At 37.1% G+C, this 25,072-nt stretch overlaps 1 long non-coding RNA gene across 5 annotated transcripts in view; it reads right to left on the minus strand.

Moving 5' to 3' along the window:
* Nucleotides 1-1,218: 1,218 nt before the first annotated feature.
* LOC140140865 (uncharacterized) overlaps nt 1,219-25,072 on the minus strand; it is an 83,720-nt gene continuing 59,866 nt past the window's right edge. For all 5 annotated transcript variants that reach the window (XR_011857324.1, XR_011857327.1, XR_011857325.1 and 2 more), the window contains exons 2-3: nt 17,361-17,596; nt 1,219-1,893 (exon numbers count right to left, since the gene is read on the minus strand). This is a non-coding gene — a long non-coding RNA (uncharacterized lncRNA). The remainder of the gene's footprint in view (nt 1,894-17,360; nt 17,597-25,072) is intronic.

A 25,072-nucleotide genomic window follows, 5' to 3' on the forward strand; every position in this document is an offset into this window, starting at 1 on the left:
CAGAGGCACTCTGTATGCTTATAGATGAGGTTTTACGGTATTACCAAATAAAGTAGTCAACAGATGGATCATTTTTGTTCTGCGTATATTGATACCGCGTTGGGCATGATGCGCGTTGCGACTTTATTTTCACAACTTTGAATGAAAAAGAGAATATTTCAAAAGTGACAAGTTTACATTTTCTCTCGAAACACGATTTTTTTTAAATGCTCTCTTATTTCCAATCAAATTCCCGCAGACTTATAGTATTGGGACCTGTCGCGTCACGGGTACTGGTCCCTGACAATGAATACGGGTACGGGTACGGCGCAATTATGATAAGTACGGGCACGGGAATTGGGACTCGAGTACGGGTATATGGGTAGGGGTATACTACAAGTCTGCAAATAATCGGTATGATTTGCTATAAAATCAAGATTCTAAAAATATTTTAAACCTCAATATTGTATAGATACTGGGAGGCCTTAGAAAAGGTTGTAACTAGTACTGATACCCCGGATATTATTTTATTTATTTATCTCAGCACGCAAAAACATGGAATACGGTATAGGTTACTATACTTTTGCAATGCGTTCGGGATTTGCCGATGCGGTCTGTTGTTGGCCGGGGTTGTTGGGGAAAGGTGTAGGCCCTGAACAGGGTGTAACCAGTGGTGGTAGGTGGACAGACTACCCCCTCGGATAATCTGGTTTCTAGGACCCCCCCTATTAATGCCGTTATCCCCCCCCCCAAACAAGATTTTCAATGATCGGGCTTTTTCCCATCGAAATGGATATGGAAAGAAAATTTAGGTTGAATTACAAGACCCAAATTAATTTCTTCTTGTTGAAAAGTAACACAAAAACTTTCCCCTAAGGTGCTTGTTATTTTTCACTACACTAAAGTCGGAATTAAAGACACTAGTTCACGTCCGACGTATCAAACTCATATATGGTTCGTGTACGATTTATCGTGATGATTGATATTTCAAAACGCAGCGGAAAAAACAGCTTATTACTTATTATATGGTTATGTTTTCACCTTCAAATAGACCTACAAACCGTCTCAAAAGTTGGGTCTTAGTAATAGGAAATTCTCTTTCCTTAAGGTACCGTCCCGGGGCAGCATATCAACGCTGCAAGCTGCAATGGCGGCACTACGGTGGGATCCCCATTCACCCCCCCCCCCACCGTTTGTCCCCAGCAAAAACAAAAATTACAACAATTTCCACTTTTTTTTGTTTTTGAAATTCACTTGCCCCGTGGCCCCCCTCCTGATAAAAAATCCCGGTGCCGCCACTGCAACGCTGAGAAAAGTTGCGTTTTGGCCTGTAAGAATACCGACATCGTCCGCCATTTTTTGCGATTCCTTTTCTCCGATGAAGGCACCAGATGAATCAGCTTTTTTTACGCGCTACTAATCAATCACGACTCTTGGGAGTTTTATTGACAGGATTGTCAAACGCGAACTACTATCTTTATAATTGAAGACCGAATTAAGGAGACTAGTTTGCGTATGACGTCCTGTCAACCAGACCAAAAATGCCGTACTGCGCAGGTCAGCAACCAATCACGCCGCGCCTTTGCCCTGACGTCAGTCACAAGCTAGTCTTTTTAATTTGGTCTTCAATTATAATTCCGACTTTTCTACAATAATGCAACAAAACAAATTAATTAATCTGCACCTATTGAGATTAAGAACATGATTTGAACTAGGATCCAGCTGCAAAAACATTTATACTACTCAAAAAGAATCATCCACGGTGTATCTTCGCCTCATGCACACGCAAGCTTCCTTTCTGCCACATTTTCCCCATTGGACATCATAGCAACCCATAGGCGGACAACACGGAACAATCTTTGAAATGTGTCCAGTCGTACTACATGTGTCTCCTTGGTTAAGACATCTGGGTCTCTGAAAGAACAATAGGAAAGAATTCGGATATAAAGACGATGACACATTTGTAGATTATACAAACCTGTTTCATTATTCGTATTCACTTTTCGGTAAATCCCATAAGCCTTTGCGGATATTCTACTCTGATGTAGTCACGCCGATGCGCACCCCGGATGCGCACATCGTTATTGAGCATTTCACGCCTTTCAAATGCGCAGTTCGCTAAACGATATGCACATCGGCGTGACGTCAAATGACGACATCTCATGTCTACCAGCAAAGGCTTATGGGATTTACCAAAAGTACAGGAAAGCCGGACTGCTTTTTTCTAATGTGTCCATGAACAGCACCAGGAAGAATTGTCTGACAGCCAGGGGTTAACACTCTACTTTTTTCGAAACGAATTGCGAGATATTATGGCTCTCTGAATATTTAACCAACAGCTTAACCTCCGAAGGACGGAATACTTTCATGATTCATATACTCAATTCTAAATGCACCATGGGGGTGATTATGTTGTCAATTAAGTTCAGACTTTTCCCCCAAGTCAACACCCCTGCAAATTACCACCACCGGGAATTGATCATGGTGTGATGTGCTTTGAGTAATTTAATTTGATTATTTATCTTTGTTTACAATTGAAATCTATTTCATGAGACATTTTAGGGATTCCACTCTCATGCATCAAATTGAGCAACAACAAATTGAATCATTTCTAATTTTGGAAAGTTGGGAATTCCCCTGAGATTCTAAAGTGAAAATGACAACATAACTGGGAAAAACCCTCATGTAATGTACAAGATTAATGTTTATAATTGTTCTTGGGAATTTCCAAGATTACATTATGTGTTGTAAAATAGCAATTGGCTATTAAAATAATGGAATTTTCCATTGCTTGGTATATAAGAAAATGTAAACATAATTCTTCATAGTTGAATGTTGTTCTGGGCTTACAGTCCAATTCCTTCAAAGAAAGGAAATTGCGAACCAGAAATATTTTATGTAGTCAATATATTACTACCTGCCAGTGTTGTCAGAGAAGATCTAGTTTACGTCAAAGTGCGCACCTCTTCAAAGAAAGCAAATTATATTCTTCTGTGGACTTGCTAAAGTCTGGTTTATGAAACAACACATCTGTCAATATAAGTGGAAACGGGGACAACTGCAACGCAGTTCTGCTTCCTGATGAAATTGTGTGAAAGGTGAAAATAACACCATTTGGAGATAGAGAAGGAGTTAAGAGATTGAAAAACTGCGCAAGGCTTTTATACGCAAAGGATGTTACGCATGGGATTATAAATGCAAGTCTTCAGCGGACTTCGCTGAACAGCGATCTTCGCAGGACAAGTGAATCAGGACATACATCAAGAACATTGAAAACAAAAACTTTACAATCAACTACAAGATCAAGGCTGCCCGATAAGTAACTCTTCTAAATGAGTGTATCTGTATGATTGATTGTATGTGTTTATGTTAACTCACTAAAGTATTGTTAATTAAAAGACTTAGATATTGTTAACTTAATTAATCAGTGTGTTTTGTTGTGCATTCTGAAGTGAATTTGGGAAAAAAGTTGTTATTGGCCTTGAGTCATTTAACGACTTGTAACAACGGGACCTAGGGTACTGCGAAAGCGAATACCCAAAACAATAGGACACTTTCTCCGCAGTTTTTCTTGTGTGAGCAAGGGCGTAGCCGGGGGGATTGCCCCCAGATATTTTCAGGGATAAAATGGGGACAACAAAGAGTAAAGTGTCTTTAAAATGACTAAAAATGGATCTAAATTGACAAATGGGAGGGGGGGCGAAGATTTGGCTTTGCCCCTCACACTAAAATCATAGCTGCACTACATGCGCGAGCCCTGTTGTACTAGACGAGCCTTAAATTTTCGACAAGAATAATAAGTGCTATTTCAACCTTATCATTATAATGTCACTATTCGGAATAAATGGGGCAATATTGATAATAAAGAATTAGTATGTAAGGGAAAGTCATCATTTTCTGACCTGGCTAGCTTGTCTAGAAATAGCATAATTACCCCGTGCATCAGGTGTCATACCCGGGTGTCATATCATACACTAATTAGAAAATACTAATAAGATTTCCAATAATATTGTTAGAGTCAATCTTTTTAGCAGCAGGAAATGATCTCAATTCCCTCGATAATAACAGCGCTGTAAAAGTGCGAGTATGCACTGCAAACGTCTGAATAACTTCCAATCTCAACAGTGTACTTTGACAGTTATATTTATAAATGCGCTTTTATAAATGCGCACGTTACCACCTCCGCGTTGCCATAACAGCTTATAGACAGTAAGTCTCGAAGTGACCTTCTACATAGCGAGTCTTCCTATAAATTTCATTGCAAAGGCGGAACAACATGAGACTGCACTCATAGAAATGACTTGTTCGCCTTGTTGGCGCAATTCAAAAGGAGTAAGTTTGGACAACTCAAAAATAGTGTAAAAGTTGCCAAAACAAAATTCATTTTAGTTATCCGAACTTAAAAATGCTGAAAAAGCTCAAAAGTTCCGTCAACTAATCAACTTTGTTGGCATTACTTAAAAAGTTGATGTAAGTCGTTGCGTCAACTTTTTAAGTAATGCCAACTTCTGAATTCAAGTTCAGGAAAATAAACAAGGTTCAAAGAACCAATTAGTTGAGTTATTGTAACTCAACATGTAAGTTGATGTAACTCGTTCATATTAAGTTACTGGTACTTATTGTTTTGAGTTATCCCAATTTGGTACTTTGTTACTTAATTCACGTAAATGGATCATTTTCTGCACAATTAGCAGTATTCAAATATTTATTTTTGTAATCAGTGCAATATTTTGTATACTATAGCACACCTCTAGAAAATTATGCTAACCTAGGCTAGTTTCATTTTCTGAGTTGTAACAACTCAATAAAGTAAGTGCAAATGAGTGCGACCAACATAATGATATCGAGTCAGCGTTACTCAAAATTGTACACGTTAGCATTACTCGGAAAGTTGACGCAACGACTTACATCAACTTACTGAGTAATGCCAACGAACAGTTTCTATGAGTGTGCTGTGCAGCAAAATAATCTATTTTGTTCAACTTTGTGATTATATTGTAAAAGTTTCCGTCGTTGAATATTTATTTCCGTCGTCAAATACTTTCAAAATGTTGTTTTTGATAACATATTACAAATACTTAAATTTGATGATATTTATCTACAGAGTTCCTATCCCTTTCTGTATAGTGGTCAATGCATGAGGATTTGGTCACGCTTGCTGGTCTTGGAATGTCGTGCCCATAGGTCACGTGCGCATTTATAAAAGCGCATTTATAGATATAACCGAAGTACACTACTCAACGAGATTACAAATATGTGGCGTGATCAAGCAAAATCAGTCTGAAGTCGGACATATTCAATCTCCAGTCTCTTACAGGATCAAGTAGTATTAGCAAACTACATTTTGCAGAAAATCCCATTGAAATTGAACAACCAGTTCAAAAGATATGAGCTTAGAGTTTCCAAAATGTGATGCGATCAAGCAAAATCAAGCGTAGATTGCCCCATATAGAAGAAATGGTGGCTCTGAAAGCAGTTGTTCAACGTAGATTGTCCCTTATAGAAGAAATGGTGGCTCTGAAAGGAGTTGTTCAACGTAGATTGCCCCTTATAGAAGAAATGGTGGCTCTGAAAAGAGTTCTTCAATGTAGATTGCATCTTATAGAAGAAATGGTGGCACTGAAAGGAGTTGTTCAACGTAGATTGTCCCTTATAGAAGAAATGGTGGCTCTAAAAGGAGTTGTTCAACGTAGATTGCCCCTTATAGAAGAAATGGTGGCTCTGAAAAGAGTTGTACAACGTAGATTGTCCCTTATAGAAGAAATGGTGGCTCTAAAAGGAGTTGTTCAACGTAGATTGCCCCTTATAGCAGAAATGGTGGCTCTGAAAAGAGTTGTTCAACGTAGATTGTCCCTTATAGAAGAAATGGTGGCTCTGAAAGGAGTTGTTCAATGTAGATTGCCTCTTATAGAAGAAATGGTGGCTCTGAAAAGAGTTGTTCAATGTAGATTGTCCCTTATAGAAGAAATGGTGGCTCTGAAAGGAGTTGTTCAATGTAGATTGTCCCTTATAGAAGAAATGGTGGCTCTAAAAGGAGTTGTTCAACGTAGATTGCCCCTTATAGAATAAATGGTGGCTCTGAAAAGAGTTGTTCAACGTAGATTGTCCCTTATAGAAGAAATGGTGGCTCTAAAAGGAGTTGTTCAACGTAGATTGCCCCTTATAGAAGAAATGGTGGCTCTGAAAGGAGTTGTTCAACGTAGATTGCCCCTTATAGAAGAAATGGTGGCTCTGAAAAGAGTTGTTCAACGTAGATTGTCCCTTATAGAAGAAATGGTGGATCTGAAAGGAGTTGTTCAACGTAGATTGTCCCTTATAGAAAAAACAGTGGGTCTGAAAGGAGTTGTTCAATGTGGATTGCACATTATAGAAGAAATGGTGGCTCTAAAAGGAGTTGCTCAACGTAGATTGTCCCATTATAGAAGAAATGGTGGCTCTGAAAGGAGTTGTTCAACGTAGATTGCCCCTTATAGAAGAAATGGTGGCTCTGAAAAGAGTTCTTCAATGTAGATTTCATCTTATAGAAGAAATGGTGGCACTGAAAGGAGTTGTTCAACGTAGATTGTCCCTTATAGAAGAAATGGTGGATCTAAAAGGAGTTGTTCAACGTAGATTGCCCCTTATAGAAGAAATGGTGGCTCTGAAAAGAGTTGTACAACGTAGATTGTCCCTTATAGAAGAAATGGTGGCTCTAAAAGGAGTTGTCCCTTATAGCAGAAATGGTGGCTCTGAAAAGAGTTGTTCAACGTAGATTGTCCCTTATAGAAGAAATGGTGGCTCTAAAAGGAGTTGTTCAACGTAGATTGCCCCTTATAGCAGAAATGGTGGCTCTGAAAAGAGTTGTTCAACGTAGATTGTCCCTTATAGAAGAAATGGTGGCTCTAAAAGGAGTTGTTCAAACTTATAGAAGAAATGGTGGCTCTGAAAGGAGTTGCGTAGATTGCCCCTTATAGAAGAAATGGTGGCTCTGAAAAGAGTTGTTCAACGTAGATTGTCCCTTATAGAAGAAATGGTGGATCTGAAAGGAGTTGTTCAACGTAGATTGTCCCTTATAGAAAAAACAGTGGGTCTGAAAGGAGTTGTTCAATGTGGATTGCACATTATAGAAGAAATGGTGGCTCTAAAAGGAGTTGCTCAACGTAGATTGTCCCTTATAGAAGAAATGGTGGATCTGAAAGGAGTTGTTCAACGTAGATTGCCCTTATAGAAGAAATGGTGGCTCTGAAAAGAGTTCTTCAATGTAGATTTCATCTTATAGAAGAAATGGTGGCACTGAAAGGAGTTGTTCAACGTAGATTGTCCCTTATAGAAGAAATGGTGGATCTAAAAGGAGTTGTTCAACGTAGATTGCCCTTATAGAAGAAATGGTGGCTCTGAAAAGAGTTGTACAACGTAGATTGTCCCTTATAGAAGAAATGGTGGCTCTAAAAGGAGTTGTTCAACGTAGATTGTCCCTTATAGCAGAAATGGTGGCTCTGAAAAGAGTTGTTCAACGTAGATTGTCCCTTATAGAAGAAATGGTGGCTCTGAAAGGAGTTGTTCAATGTAGATTGCCTCTTATAGAAGAAATGGTGGCTCTGAAAGGAGTTGTTTAATGTAGATTGCCTCTTATAGAAGAAATGGTGGCTCTGAAAGGAGTTGTTCAATGTAGATTGTCCCTTATAGAAGAAATGGTGGCTCTAAAAGGAGTTGTTCAACGTAGATTGCCCCTTATAGAAGAAATGGTGGCTCTGAAAAGAGTTGTTCAACGTAGATTGTCCCTTATAGAAGAAATGGTGGCTCTAAAAGGAGTTGTTCAACGTAGATTGCCCTTTATAGAAGAAATGGTGGCTCTGAAAAGAGTTGTTCAACGTAGATTGTCCCTTATAGAAGAAATGGTGGCTCTAAAAGAAGTTGTTCAACGTAGATTGCCCCTTATAGAAGAAATGGTGGCTCTGAAAAGAGTTGTTCAACGTAGATTGCCCCTTATAGAAGAAATGGTGGCTCTGAAAAGAGTTGTTCAACGTAGATTGTCCCTTATAGAAGAAATGGTGGCTCTAAAAGGAGTTGTTCAACGTAGATTGCCCCTTATAGAAGAAATGGTGGCTCTGAAAGGAGTTGTTCAACGTAGATTGCCCCTTATAGAAGAAATGGTGGCTCTGAAAAGAGTTGTTCAACGTAGATTGTCCCTTATAGAAGAAATGGTGGCTCTAAAAGGATGTAGTGGCTCTGAAAGGAGTTGTTCAATGTAGATTGCACATTATAGAAGAAATGGTGGCTCTAAAAGGTGTTGCTCAACGTAGATTGCCCCTTATAGAAGAAATGGTGGCTCTGAAAGGAGTTGTTCAACGTAGATTGTCCCTTATAGAAAAAACAGTGGGTCTGAAAGGAGTTGTTCAATGTAGATTGCACATTATAGAAGAAATGGTGGCTCTAAAAGGAGTTGCTCAACGTAGATTGCCCCTTATAGAAGAAATGGTGGCTCTGAAAGGAGTTGTTCAACGTAGATTGCCCCTTATAGAAGAAATGGTGGCTCTGAAAAGAGTTCTTCAATGTAGATTGCATCTTATAGAAGAAATGGTGGCACTGAAAGGAGTTGTTCAACGTAGATTGTCCCTTATAGAAGAAATGGTGGCTCTAAAAGGAGTTGTTCAACGTAGATTGCCCCTTATAGAAGAAATGGTGGCTCTGAAAAGAGTTGTACAACGTAGATTGTCCCTTATAGAAGAAATGGTGGCTCTAAAAGGAGTTGTTCAACGTAGATTGCCCCTTATAGCAGAAATGGTGGCTCTGAAAAGAGTTGTTCAACGTAGATTGTCCCTTATAGAAGAAATGGTGGCTCTGAAAGGAGTTGTTCAATGTAGATTGTCCCTTATAGAAGAAATGGTGGCTCTGAAAGGAGTTGCTCAACGTAGATTGCCCCTTATAGAAGAAATGGTGGCTCTGAAAAGAGTTGTTCAACGTAGATTGTCCCTTATAGAAGAAATGGTGGCTCTAAAAGGAGTTGTTCAACGTAGATTGCCCCTTATAGAAGAAATGGTGGCTCTGAAAGGAGTTGTTCAATGTAGATTGCCTCTTATAGAAGAAACGGTGGCTCTGAAAGGAGTTGTTTAATGTAGATTGCCTCTTATAGAAGAAATGGTGGCTCTGAAAGGAGTTGTTCAATGTAAATTGTCCCTTATAGAAGAAATGGTGGCTCTAAAAGGAGTTGTTCAACGTAGATGGCCCCTTATAGAAGAAATGGCGGCTCTGAAAAGAGTTGTTCAATGTAAATTGTCCCTTATAGAAGAAATGGTGGCTCTGAAAGGAGTTGTTCAACGTAGATGGCCCCTTATAGAAGAAATGGTGGCTCTGAAAAGAGTTGTTCAACGTAGATTGTCCCTTATAGAAGAAATGGTGGCTCTAAAAGAAGTTGTTCAACGTAGATTGCCCCTTATAGAAGAAATGGCGGCTCTGAAAAGAGTTGTTCAACGTAGATTGTCCCTTATAGAAGAAATGGTGGCTCTGAAAGGAGTTGTTCAATGTAGATTGCCTCTTATAGAAGAAATGGTGGCTCTGAAAGGAGTTGTTCAACGTAGATTTTCCCTTATAGAAGAAATGGTGGCTCTAAAAGGAGTTGTACAACGTAGATTGTCCCTTATAGAAGAAATGGTGGCACTGAAAGGAGTTGTACAACGTAGATTGTCCCTTATAGAAGAAATGGTGGATCTGAAAGGAGTTGTTTAATGTAGATTGCCTCTTATAGAAGAAATGGTGGCTCTGAAAGGAGTTGCTCAACATAGATTTTCCCTTATAGAAGAAAATGGCTCTGAAAGGAGTTGTTCAATCTAGATTGCCCCTTATAGAAGAAATGGTACATCTGGAAGTAGTTGTTCAACGTATTTTGCCCCTTTTATTCGAGACCGAATTAAAAAGAATAGTTTGCGTATGACTAGTCTTTTTAATTCGGTTTCAGATTATACTGTGATCATATACCATAACTTCATCAATCTATAGTCATAGCATTGTGATATCATAATTACACAGAGGATTAATAAATTCTTATTTCACATTCGAATGATTTAATTCTTTTGTCTCTGTAATACATCATCTACACTGACATTTTCATATAATTTACTTTATATAAAAGCTGATATATTTTACAAAATGAAATTTTATTTCTAAAATTAAGCACACAGACACATTTACAGTCTTACTTTTAGTGGTTGGATCGTAAGGCAATTAACCCTAATGATCATCAACCGTGTCGTCTGCATTTATTAGATACACTCGAAAACACCCATATTTTTGAGAGTACATTATTAGGCTACTATAAAGTAAGGGAACAATTGACAGTATTTTGATTGGTTTTGAAAATGAGTCTCGACACGAAAATTGAAGATGAACTAGACGAGTTAACCTGTACCTACAGGCAAGTTACTAAATCACAATAGTCTGCAATGGAGACATCTACACGGTAGAGGAAATCTGCGTTGATTATAGGTTAACAACTGTCAAGGACTGTGTATCAGTTATTTCGAAGGTATTGTACAAATTCAACAAAAAATCTAAAATTTTGCCTTTGGAACCGATATTCCGATAATGTCTAGTAAGTCAAACAGAGTTCAAAGGTCACACACAAAATCACATAATTAATATGTCTGTTGAAAATCAAAATCGAGTGGAAACACCAGAGGAAAATTCCCCAAAATGTATAGACGAATCCAACGAGCCAAGTGATGGTCAGAATTTAGTCGACCATTACTGGTGTTGTTACTGCCCAATTGGGTAGATTAAACCCACTTAAAAATCGATGTTGAATTGTAGTTTGTTGTAAACTTCCATCATTCTTTTGTCTACGTGTAACACGGGCGATGGAATGCAGTTTAATATCCCCGCCAAGGCCACATCATTTCACATTTTAGGTGGGATAGACCTAAGGGGGGACCCAGCTATGGCTGCCATTGAGGTGTAGGAATGCGTGAAAATGGATTCGTCTATAATACAAAATCAAATCAAGTCAGTTAAAAAAAATTATAAAGATAGGGAAATGCAGGCACGTCAGCCAGATATTAAAGTAAAGGAACTTGAAATGCAGGAACGTCTGATAGAAAAATAAAGGAAAAAAGAAACTAAAAGTAAGGGAACGTGAATTACAAAGGAAGGAACGTGAAAAAGGAAGAGGAAAAAGTAAGGGAATTTGTATCACAGAAATGGGGGAGGCAGAGAAGGAATGGAAATGAAATAAAGAGTAGACATGGTAGATATGAAAATAAATAATAAATAAATTTCGGAATTTATATAGCGCTTTTTCCAGAGGATTCAAAGCGCTGTAATTTCGCTGCGTGGTGAATCATCACAATCAGATCGCATCAACTAGGCTAGTTGCAGCCGAACCCGGCGCAAACCTATCCGCACTTAGATTGTAACATCCACCCATTTTCTGCAGCTCCCCAAATTCCAAGTTGGAAGTACAAGAAAAGGCTAGTTCTAAAACAAGCAGTAATGTGGATGGAACTGGAAAAATAGGCAGGCATATAAAGTAAAAATAACTGATGGTCAAGGTATTGGTACATTCTCTTCAGCGCATTTGAAAACTACGTTAAGCGTGAAGGTGGAAAGAAAATACGTGGGTCAAAAGACTCCGGGCAACAGACACACATTGCATGATGTAGAGAGGTTCAAAATAGAATACTAACACCAGGTTATGACTGTTAAAGGCATCTCAATTTACGCCTGAAGCATACAGGAGAAATAAATTCATTGTCAAAAACAGTAAAGGAAGTAAGCCTCAGACTAATGCTAAATAAATTACAGATATTTCATTGAAATGTATTAATCTGCCATACAAACACTTCCAATTGTATGTAATCGGAGGTCCCGGGTTCAACCATCTGTAAATTTCACCAATTGATTGCTCTTTCAAACTCTTATACTTCCATTACATCTTTACTTATATTAACACATGAAGACAAATCGACAATTTTAAATTTCAAAAAATGGGGACAATTGTGTGTCTAAAACTGGGCCAAATGAAGATGCAACACTTTGTGTCAATTTTGTTCCGGCATTTCGAGTCGGGGGGAGGGGGGGGGGAGACAAAAGCCGGTCGGCATGTATACGGTGTAAAATTCCTCATCGTCAAGATAAAATTAGCGTAAAACATCCACTCCTTTTGACGCAGACATCCTAATCCTAAAACTTACATACGTGACGCAATTGCATACAAGACATTTAGGTGTCAATCATGACAGCTAAAGTAACAACTCTAAAAAAAGACAAAACGAACACACTCAGAATACCGTGTAACCGTACTTTGGGGACAAACTATATACAGACGAAACGTCATTTGAAAACGCAGTTTAGCTATACGTAGTTCTCATGTATACGAACAGTCAGCGTGTTAAAATACACAGAAGGATAATGGCTCAACTGTCGCGCAAGAGAATAGTTAATAGGTTGAACGACAAATTAGAAGAAGCAAAAACTATTGGTTAGAGGTCAAAAAACATGTCACCAGTTGCAAATTAAAGCACAGAAACAAATAAAAGGCAAGTACTGACATGCCCAGCATTGGTTCAGCGGTCATTTACACATATATGATAGCCCTTATTAGTATTGATAGAAAATATTTGTGTGCAATCCCGGGATTTCGGCAACAAATTTTTGGCTAAATCCTGGGGCAAGCTTTTTGCCGAAATCGCGGGGTTTCGGCAGTCCCGTGATTTCGGCAAGGACCATGTCAGAAAGTCTAGAGAAGTACGGGGAAGAGGGGGACAAAGACCATGAATAGAGAAGAAGGCACTTATTTCCTTAGTCACCTATGACCTACTTTTGAAAACTGGAAATAAGACTACACACAACCGGAAGTCTATTTCCAGGGAAAGCGGATCAGATACTCACATCTGATAAAGTCCTCCGACGAGATGGACGAAATAAAAACTTAATGGTTTTGTCACGCAAAATATTACCAATTGATTTGAAGTACAAACCTGATGAATCTATTCACTGGGCTATATTTTATAAACTATAGACGAATCCAATTTCACGCATTCCTACACCTGGGTCCCCGTCGGGTATATCCCACCTAAAATATAAATGATGCGTCCTTGGTGGGGATTTTAAACTGCATTTCATCACCCGTGTTACACGCAGACAATAGAATGATAAAAGTTTACAACACATACAACATAACATCGATTTTTAAGCGGCTTTAATCCACCCAATTGGGCAGTCACAACACCAGTTTGGTGTGCCGGGGACCCAGCCATGGCCGACTAAATTCTGACCATCACTTGGCTCATTGGATTCGTCATATACGTTTGATTTAAACAATCCACCTGGTTTGGATATTGAGGAAATTGGTCAATATTGCACTTGTCATTCTTTATAAAATTTATTGGAGCATAAACAAATAATATTAACTTAGTGCGTTATTGGTCAGTGAATTGTATTGTTGTTTATATTATAATATGTCATTGTAATAGGCGACTTAAAAGGGAAACCCAGTTCCACAGGCATTGGCACTTTTAAAGTCGGGTCGGTCTGTTGGGGTATAGGTTTTTTTTACAAAATAATAGGTCAAATCAATTAAATTGTTGTTAATGGTGTAACGAGTCGTTAATAATGATTTAAGGCCAAAACACCTTTTCCTAAATTCACTTCAGAATGCACAACAAAACACACTGTTTAAATAAGTTAACAATATCTGAATCTTTGTATGGTTTTACACTAATCTTGTGAGTGAACAAAAATACATACAATCGGAAAGAATCAATAGGCTATACACAATGTTTAGTGATTTTATTTTCGTGTTGCTGATTTCAAAGTTCTGATGTATGTCCTGATTTACTTGTCCTGCGAAGACTGTTATATCCTTTGAATAAAATCCTCGCACAGTTGACTATCTCCAACATGGTGCTCTTTTCACCTTCCACACAAGTTCGTATGGCAGATTAAACAGGTCTGCATTGCATTGCAGTTGTCCCCTGTTTACACCTGTGTTGTTTTATAAACCAGACGACAGAAGAATATATTCCTTTCTTGGAAGAGGTACGTACTTTGACGTATTCTATATCTTCTCCGATATCACTGGCTAAATAGTAGTGCATTGACTTCATAAAATATTTCTGGTTCGCAGTTTCCATTCTTTGCAGGAAATGGACTGTAAGCACACTTTTACTAGCCCACATCAACACTATAATACTGTGAAATATTGTGTTTACATTTTCTTATATACTAAACAAATACTAAACATACTTCACAACAGATGATGTAGTCTGGGAAATTTCCAAGAATAATTGTAAACATTAACCTTTCACATTATATCACTTCCTGTGGGGTTTTCCCAACATAATGTTAAATTCACTTTACGATCTTGGGGATTTCCCTAATTGTGCAACACAATGAACATTCGAGAAGAAGGGATTCCCAACTATCCAAAATTAGAAATAATTCAATTTGTTTTTGATCAACTTGATGCATGAAAGGGAATTCCCAAAATGTCATAACTCATGAAAGAATCTAAACTGTAAACAAAGATAAATAATCAAATTAAATAACTCAGGGCGCATCACAATAGAAAATTCACACAAGTACGAAAATCCAAATACCAGGAGTCAACGAAAGTCGGCAAAATTTGTGACATCGTAGAAGAGCTTTTGGAAGAAAACATCTCTGTCTAAAACTTCCGTGAAGTGTTGTCCCAGTGCTGCAGGCCTTTTGACATATGTTTGTTATTATTGGGTTATTGGTCACTGAATTGTGCTGTTGTTTATATGTCATTTTAATAGTCGACTAAAAAGGGAAATCCAGTTCCGTAAGCAGGCGTTAGTCGGTTAGGGTAGGTATTTTTTCATGTTCAATCCAATTTAACAATTATTCATTATTTAAAAATGATGGGCCTCATGTACATTGTATATCAAACCGATTCATATTTAAAGTTGGTTAACAATTGTATATTAAAGTATTGTCATCACTTTGGAAATATGGGTAGGAATTACAGAATTAAGTAGTCAGAAATTTTAAACAAAAATTTCAGAAATTGTTGAAATTTTGGTCGGTATTCATTAGTATATGAAAAAAGTTTTTTGCTTTGCAAATTTTTAAACATTAGGGTTGGTGTGGCCCGTAGAATAGCCTTGCCTTTATGAAAGCGACTATTCATTACTTGCGAACCTGTATTTTGGACTTTGATGACCACTACTGTTGATTACCTCTATACTAATAAACAATATTCTGGTCATAATAAAGTAGTGGATTATTTGGTCATCTCGATTCTTGAGCCGATAAGGACCAGATAGTGATCGGTTCCCGGATCGGTTATATTACTGAAATTGACCATCAGCTGTACAGTGCATTTTGACTCCAATTACTACGTGTCCCAAGGGTGGGATCAAAGACAATTTAACTGATCTGTCTTACCGGTATGACCAACACACTGTCCTGCATATTTACCATTTTAACTACCAAAAGTGATTTTCAGACTATTTATTGTGTCCAACTGATCAATAAAACGATCAAAAGGCCAATTAAATCATAATATATGACCCAATCTGATCTACTCAGCCTAAAGTCGGAAATTTTGAAAATTTGAGTCACTACCACTACTAACTTGCTCAGTATACCTGTATACCGGTTCTGTCCGGTTTCCACCCGGGGTTTCCATTGTTTAGAACAATAGAAACCGGATGGAGCCGGCGGTTGATTTCATCCCTTACTGATGTTGAATCCCTTATTGATGTTGAATACTTATGAACCTCATGCTTTTTATCCTGACATTTTGCCTATATCTCAGTATCATTATTATTAATGATATACGAGGGCTGGTCAATAAGTTCCCGCAACTATGGTGTATCTCCGCTCATGCATGACTTAGATGACGGTTACTTACGATCAATAAAGTGTGTACCTTTGTCTTTCAAAACGCACAACAATTAGTATCAGAGTACCTTTAATTACGTAATCTCATTTGCATAAAGTCATTGCTATATGTACACTGACAATTGTCAACATTGGCGAGAAATTTGAATTGGCTTTGAGGAACGTGTAATAAAAAGAAGCAGAAGTAAGGACCAAAGCAGTTTACAAGCCTTATTTTTGGTATGAGGTAATCTGAGTATATTCAATTGATAATTGTGAAAGACGAAATGTATCCGTCAACATATGAGGAAAGGGACCGTCTTTGAACTTCACCAAAAATAGGCCTATAACAACAAGCAAAAATGGTGTGAAAATCGCGAAAAAGAGCCCACACGGCAGAAGAAAGAATCCAAATTATCACCAAAATAAAACAAAACCAAATATGGTTATTGGTATGGTATTAGAGATCATAGTCAGGCCAATAGAATTTGTTGCAACAAAAATAGAAATATGCGCATGCGTTGATGGTATGCATGATTGAAAGTACCAAAAATGTATGAAAAAAGTAAAAATTCATCAAAAACGCGCTAAAAATATGACTAATACGAGGTTTGCCGAACAGTACCTGTGTGAGTGAATTGCTATACCAAGTCTTATGCTAAAATTAAACACACCTTTCGAAATTCAAATTTCTTATTCAATCCAGAGCCCTCTATGGTGTGCTACTTTAATTACAAAAACAAGACTTTTTGAAATTAAGGGTTCATTAAGAAAGAAATGTTTATGGTTTCACCACTGGGACCTCCATTTTTTATAATCAGTAGATATCCTATCTCTTATTATGTGATAAAGCCTACTCAAAATTGGAGATATTCAACACGATTTTTTTCTTTAATAAAAATGGTACATGTCTAAAAAGAGTCCAACATCGTGCCTATGTTATCGGTCTATAAAGCTGCAAAAACCGTGCCAGATTCTATACTTTTATTCTCGAGATATTTGGAATTATGTAACAATACCTCAATTTGGCGCGAGATTTTCTTGACTACTTTTCACCATAAATTTAATCAGGCAGTGCCCATACGCTATTGTGTTTATGCTAATGTCATTACGTAATCAAGCATTCAGCATCGCTAATACATATTCGTTTACAAACTTGAATTTAGCGTAAGTAACAGCCATCCAAGTCATGCATGAGCGGAGATACACCATAGTTGCGGGAACTTATTGACCAGCCCTCGTATAAAGCAAATATTGCAAATATATGGCTCTGTGTAAATGTAAATTATGCTACACTTCAATCCTGCCCTTTTTGAAGGGGGGGGGGGGTGTTGACAAATGTATAGGCTATACATCATGTGCTCAAGATGGCTGTAATTTCATAAATGTAACGCAATAGCATGGTGGGTAATCGTGTGTAATATTGTTGTCCAGCGTGCAAATTATGTTAGATCCGTGTAAGTAATCTAAATGTTGGGCCGATAGGCATACTGGTAACGTTTTAGAATTACCAACTCGACTGGCTGATCCCCCGGCTGGTCCGGTCTAAATCAGAAACTTACCCTTTGCCTGCCGTCTAATTTCCTCGTTCGCAGAAAATCCAAAAAATCTTCAGCTATTTCCCTCTTTTCAAATTGTACTTCATCAGCAAGGTCATCAACATCTTCTACATTGTCCTGCACATTAGGCCTATCTGCATCGTCTGCTATAATTATGGTTGCTATGGCAACGATCAAGGTACAGATTCCAAGTAGTCTCAATAAAGCACTTTGAAACGCCATTATTTACAAAAGCACAACTGCAAAAAAAGAAAGAACACAAAGATTTGGTGTAAATAAATATGAATTGCGAACAACAAATGGGCCATTCTAATTGTTCCCCTTTTTAGATGAAAAATGTTATTAACATCGGTGATATGTATTGCGCATTTACATTTTTATCAAATAATACAAGTTAAGGGCTGGGGTATGAACGTTTGGACAGTATTTATTTTGGGACATCAGAGCACATCAGACATATCGAATTGCATTCTGAATACGAAGAATGTCATTCTGATATCAAATAATTTTGATTTTTGAAATTCGCAATTTAATACACATTTTATGGCAAATCATTAAAATTGATATATTTGATATTTAACAGTACTTGAAGTAAACTTTATAAATCTGATGATTTATACTTAAAGTGTATGTAGGTGGGATGAAAAGCCGACGATCAATTGAAAATTTTGACCTTTCGTATTGAAGATATGGATTTTTTCCCAAAACACCAAAAAAAAAAGGTCTTTTTGGGAAAAAATCCATATCTTTAATATGAAAGGTCAACATTTTCAATTGACCGTCGGCTTTTCCTCCCTGCTACATACACGTTAAGAATATATCATTAGATTTATATAATTTACTTCGAGGACTGTTATATATCAAAAATTTGAAAAATATCAATTTTTTATAATTTGTCATAAAATTTGTATTATATTGAGATTTTCAAAAAATGAAAATTATTTGATATCAAAAAGACATGCTTCGTATTCAGAATGCAATTCGATAGGTCTGAGGTGCTCTCATGTCCTACAAAAAATACTGTCGAAACGCAATAAACGCTCATTTTAGATCCCTTAAGGGAGCAGCAAATGTGTCCAGTACCTCAGACCCGCTAATGCATCTCGACAAAAACTTGATCAAAGTTTGTGGCACTCTTTAATGTTATGTAATCCAGTAGTTTTCGGTGTTTGGTAATTAATAGTAGTTCATGTCAATTAATCTGTTAATGGCAAGTCATACAAGTACAAAAATAACAATCCAAATACCCTTCAATTGAAGAACATGAGTCAACTAAAGTCGGCAACATTGGTGACATCGTAAAAAAGTTTTTGGAAGTAAATCTCTCTGCCTAAAAAATCCGTGAAATGTTGTCCTAATGTTGCAGACCTTTAACATCTATTTGTAATAAAAACAATTGAAAAATACAATATTTGTTTTGACATCGTTCATGCATATTTGGCCTTAGACCCTCCCTCGGGTCCATGGATAACGACTGGTAATGTAGAGTATATCATTGCTCCTTCAACAAAATGGTACCTTATTTCGGTTCTACTTGTGTCTCTTTTTCCACATTGCTGGTAATGAATATCAAACAGTCATAATTGGCGGTCATTTCAAATCATCCCCAGGTCAACGCGTTAACGAGGTTCAGGAATATCCTCTCATTGTTAATGTTGGTTATACATACCTCGACAAAATACAATGCTTTGTAACCCACCACTTGAACAGGATTTAGCCAAAGCAAACAAAGACTATTTTAGAATTCTATAATCATAGGTAGAAGCTTATTATCTTCTTCAACAATAGGATTATTGATTGGTTTAAAAGGTGTTTGACTGGCACTAGCAAAATGTGATAGATGTAGCACCAACTTGAGGTGCCTATGAACACGACCTTCATGCACATTTTACACTGTAAGTCATAATACTATTTGCCGACTTTACGTCTGGTTTGTGGTGGACGGTCACAATTATATAGCCATAGAAAATTGTAATACAGTGTTGTGTGGATATGAGGAAGAAGGTGGTTTTAGCTCTGAGTATTTAGAAGCAGATTTGGAGAGAACAGAGCTGGGGGGTCACATTACTTAAGGTTTTGTAGTTTGTATTGTAAATTCCTTTACGAGACGGAATCGAGCGAGAATTTGTACCAGTCATAATTGGCCTCTACCTCGTTTGAATTTCCGTCAGTGTCATCCAGTGTCATACATGCTTTAATGCTGGGCGGTTTTTGTTTCCAAACAGATCCATCAAAATTCCCATTTTATCACCGAATAAATTGATACTCCTGGTCATGCTCATGTGATGTTTCATGTAAAAGTCACCCACATGATGGTAACAACATTTCAAATGGTCACCGAGAGTGTCATCAATTTGATAGTAATAGCGTAATTGTCTGGAACACTAGCTCGCACAATGTGTTTATTGTTTCATATGTCGAATGGAAAATACGACGTATCCATGAAAGCAAAGGCGATACTCCATTTAGGTCGCATCATAGTAAACCTCTAATGTGTTATTGTTATATTTTGTAATACTTCCTTGCAAGAAATAGTCAACCACGCAGCAGACTGTTGACCTAAGTAATACACTGTCAATATAACCAAGCCGAATTATATCCCGTTGTTATTTTTCGTTCCTTATATGTGCAATTTAGATGATTGAAAATATCAATCTTCAATCAAGCCATAGGTTTGTTTATTTCAATACACCCATATCCATTTACAATCAACTGGTGTTAAAGGAGAATGTTCCGATAAATGGGGCAAATTTGAGCTTACACAAGTTCCTTTGTTAAATTGAAGATATTAGCATTTATGTAAATTAGCTCATTAATTATGCAAATTAGATGGCGGCTAGACAATATAATACATTATATCATATTAGAAACACTTTGACCAAGTTTCAAGGCAAAAATATGCAAAATAAGAATACCCTGAACATTTATGCATGGAGTTTTAGCAAAATATTTGCCATAATCACATATTAATGAGCCTTTTCAGTCATTTTAGCCCATTACTGCATTGGTTATTGATAAAAACAATATGATACAAAGAAAATATAAATTAATGTATTATGTAAATCGCATGTCCAATTTGCTTTAAACCAATAGCATATTGATCAGTGTACGTTGCCTTACTCAATTAATCTTTTGCAAACATGCTCAGAGCATTTCATTATTTCCAGAAATATCCTCATATACCACCTTAAGTACATATCATTATATTTATAAAGTTTATTTCGAGGACTGTTATGTCACAAATATCATTTCTTATTAATTTGCCATAAAGTTTGTATTATATCGCGAATTTCAAAAAATCAAACTTATTTGATATCAGAAGAACATTCCTCGTATTCAAAATGCAATTCGATGTTTCTGATGTACTCATAGTCTCATGTCCCACAAAAATACTGTACAAACGTTGCTATCTGATCCCTTAACATACAGTCAAATTCCAAGATTATTTCTGCAACAACTGCGATCGCATAATCAATGAAAAGGGCTGGCAAATAATCAAATATATGAGATTCTACGAAATTTTGTCGAGCAATTCAGGCTTCTGATTTTGATTGAAAATGACCATGTCTTGCTGGAACACATATTTCTGCGATATCCTATTATACCTACAACAGTTCAGGTAATCATTATCAATTTGTCACCGAAAATAAACCAAGGCTTTTAGCTTAATTAAAAATGTGATCATTATTATACTCTTCCCTTAAAGGTTCAGGATATGTCTTGCAGAAAGCGGAAAACACGGTGTACATTTATACATGGTGGGTGGTCTTACATAAATCAATCAAATAATATAGCAAAAGAAGAACAAATTTTGAAACTCCATAGAACAGGTTGTAGAATAGTGAACATTGTGTGCTTGGACTTCAAAGGGTTTTAATAGTTCCATCGACGTAACATAATCTATAAGGGGTAATCAAGAAAAATTGATTCGGATCGAACCCGGGTCATCAGCTTTGTGATACCGTCATCTTCACCACTTTACCATGGGAATTCAACCCTCCCTGCACAGTGTCATCGCCCCGATATCTTCATGGCAGAAATCGCCATGGTAGGTTGAATCCACTGCCACGCATGGCCATTTTGTATCGACCTGTTTAATAGTTTTGAGTCGCATAATCATGATAATGGGCCGAAGGACATCTGACTAAGGCTACTGACAATAGCCCCGATTAGCTCGGTGACTGACCTTTGCTGTGTGCTAGTCGAGCATGGTACACCATAGGTCATATGCTGAACCTTCACGATTGGCCTATACACTGCGCTATATAATTCGGCACAAATAAATCAAAATTATTGTCAGTTTTTGACTCAAAACGCAAGCTACTCTCTCAAGACGCAAGCTAACGACTATCATATCTGTTCAAAATATATATTCAAGTGCAAGGAACCACATCTTGTTTCTTTATACGAAATCATTTACGGGAGATATTCATCATTTTCTACCCCGGTATCCAAAGATTTTCTTCTCATATCAAACTCGTGCATAGCAAATTCACGTGTATCGATCCCGGGTATTTATTTTAGTATCTCTGCTGACAAAGTAATTATTTAGCCAGGCGATGTCGGTGTGCCCTGGTTCCTCGCATTTGGAAATGAGTAGATCAATAATAAATTGTAATGTTCTGGTGGTTTTATTTGGGGGGGGGGGGGAAGTGGGATAATAGAATATATTGTACATCATAATAATATTTCTTGTATGCTCCTCCTATAGCATATTGTGGGCTTATCTTATTGGGTGGGTGCGCTAATAGAATAATGTACATCGTTGTCAACTACTCGGTGCTGACCTTTCAGCGTGATAATCATAATATTTTTGTGAAATCCTCGTCATATAGCCACTTGTTTCAGATGCAGGTTATCGCTTAACTAAACAATTAGACAAGTACAAGTGGTCATCCTATTAATTGTTGATGTATCCCAAGGGCTTTAGCCTAAGTGTTTGTTTATACACGTATACAGCACTTACAAAACATTACAAAATGTAGTCAAATGGTACATGTTCGGTAATCACTGGCTAAAATGGTCTGTCTTGATATTTCTTCTTGTGAATGTCCTTTAAATCACTATCATCTCGAAGGGCTCAGTACAGGGGTTCTGTCGATATACATTCTTTCTCAAATAATTGTCTATAACTATTAACCAAATGAAACAATAACAAAATCATGTAATTTTTAAAGATTTTCGATGAATAATATTCTGGTTTTTGATTTTGACTGAATATTTTATCGGAATTGTTTTAATAGATTTCTATAACCCCGAGATTTATATGGATGTACATCTATTACAAAGATAGCCCATTATTCCATTATTCCGTCAACAGTTCAGGTAATTAATTATCATCAATTTTTCAGCGAAAATAAACCAAGGCATTAGATTAATTAACAATGTGATCATATTATACTCTCCCTTATGGGTTCAGGATATGTCTGGCAGAAAGCGGAAAACATGGTGTGCATTTGTAAATGGGTGGTTGATCTTAGATAAATAAATCAAATAATTATAGCAAATGACAGAACAAGTGCGTAGGTATTTTTCATAAAGCTGGTCCCTTTTTAATTATCACATATCTGGTTGTAGTGCGATATGGTGAACATTATGGACTTCAAAGGGCTTTAATAGTTCCATCGTCGTAACATATCTTTAAGGGGTAATCAAGGAAAAAGTCCGTGTTTTCAGCTTTTCACAAAACATATTCTGAACCCGTAAGGGAAGTGGTATGATCACATCTTTAATTAAGCTAAAAGCCTTGTTTTATTATCGGTGACAAATTGATGCTGATTACCTGAACTGTTGTAGGAATAATGGACTATATCCAAGTAATAGATGCACATCCTAAATCGTCGAGGGTTTGTAGAAATCCACATGTTTTCACTGGTATTACAGATTAAAGCAATTCCGTTAATATATGGGAGTTATTTTAAATTAAAGGGGCATTTCGTGATCCACAGCCTCATCCCCCCACTTTTCTCAAAAAAAGTTGAGATTTTTATACCACTGGAAACCTCTGGCTACATAATGTTTATGTACCAAACGTTTCTTGCAGATTGATTCGTTTAGCAAAAATATCGTCAAATTTGAATTTCGTTCTGGTATACCAGAACGAAATTACAACAGTGGTCTATGGAGCAGTGTAATACACATAATCATGCGTAACTCGCAAACGCAAAATCGGAATCAACTGAAATTTTTGGAATAAGCTTTTTTCGTGGATATCTACTGACAAATGTCATAAAAAGAGGATGCTAGGATCACGAAATCCTCCTTTAAAAACAGAAACCAGAATATTATTGATCGAAAATCTTTATGATTTTGTTAAAGCTTCATTTGACTAATAGTTGTAACTAGGGAAACGGTTAGCACGTGCAAGTTCAAAGGCTTGATTTTAATTTAAAAAAATTTCACTTGTAAGGGAATATGATAAAGACAATCATTTGCGATAGTATGCATATTGACATAAGTCCTATCTTGAGCCCTTCTTCAAGGTCATTCGAGATGACACTGAAGGACACTCACCAGAAGATATCGCCAGACAGAGCATTTAGCCAGTGATTGCCGAACATATGCCATTACAAAATGTGGTCATATACGGAGTCTTGTAAGTGCTGTATACGTGTATAAACAAACACTTAGGCTAAAGCCCTTGGGATACATCAACAATTAATAGGATGACCACTTGTACTTGTCTAATTGTTCAGTTAAGCAACAACCTGCATCTGAGACAAAAAGCTATTACTCTACTAGGAGGCATCCACAAGATTATGATTATCACGCTGAAAAGTCAGCACCGAGTAGTTGAGTATGATGTAGGCTATATTCTATTAGTGTACCCACCCAATAAGAGGAGCCCACAATATGCTATAGGATGAGCATACAAGAAATATCATTATGATGTACAATATATTCTATTAGCCCACTCACCCACAACCAAAACATTATAATTATTATTGCTCTGCTCGTTTTCAAATGCGAGAAGCTGGGGAAGGTTGAATTCCCATGGTAAAGTGGCGAAGATCCGGGTATCACAAAGCTGATGATCCGGGTTCGATCCGAATCTGGGCATTTGTAAATGGATGGCTGATCATAGATAAATAAATCAAATAATTATAGCAAACGAAAAGAACAAGTGCGCAGATCATTTTCATGAAGCTAGTCCATTTGCAGTGTATGAATGTCCATAGATCTGGTTACAGATGGTAGTAGAACAATGTACGTCGTCAATACTCAGTGCCGACGATTCGGATTCGGTGTGTTATTTATAGCCATTGGTCTTAGATGCAGGTTATCATATAACTGAACAATTAGACAAGTACAAGGTACCATTAATTATTAATTGTTGGTATATCCCTGTGGGGTTAGCTTAATTATTGGGTGTTTTTTGTTGTTGTTTTTTAAATTATTGTCGGTTTTGCCCTCGAAATTTTCATGTTGTCCCTCCCTGACCAAGAAAGCTGGCTACTTCTTCGAGTGTCTTCTAAATCACCGTCATCTCGAATAACCTAGTCCTGCAAATCATGACTATGGTTCTATCAGCTTTTAACTATCGTCAGCCTGTTACGCTAATTGCCTAAGTCCTTTAACAAAGTACAAAATATGGTTCAAGCATGCATTTAAACATATTCACCAATCTTTGCACAAGATCAAATGCTAGTGATACAAATGAAAGGGAATAATCCAAATTATTAGGGTGATTATGCATCTGATGCATGCTTGAACCA

This window comes from Amphiura filiformis, chromosome 19, assembly GCF_039555335.1.
Source record: "Amphiura filiformis chromosome 19, Afil_fr2py, whole genome shotgun sequence".
NCBI lineage: Eukaryota > Metazoa > Echinodermata > Ophiuroidea > Amphilepidida > Amphiuridae > Amphiura > Amphiura filiformis.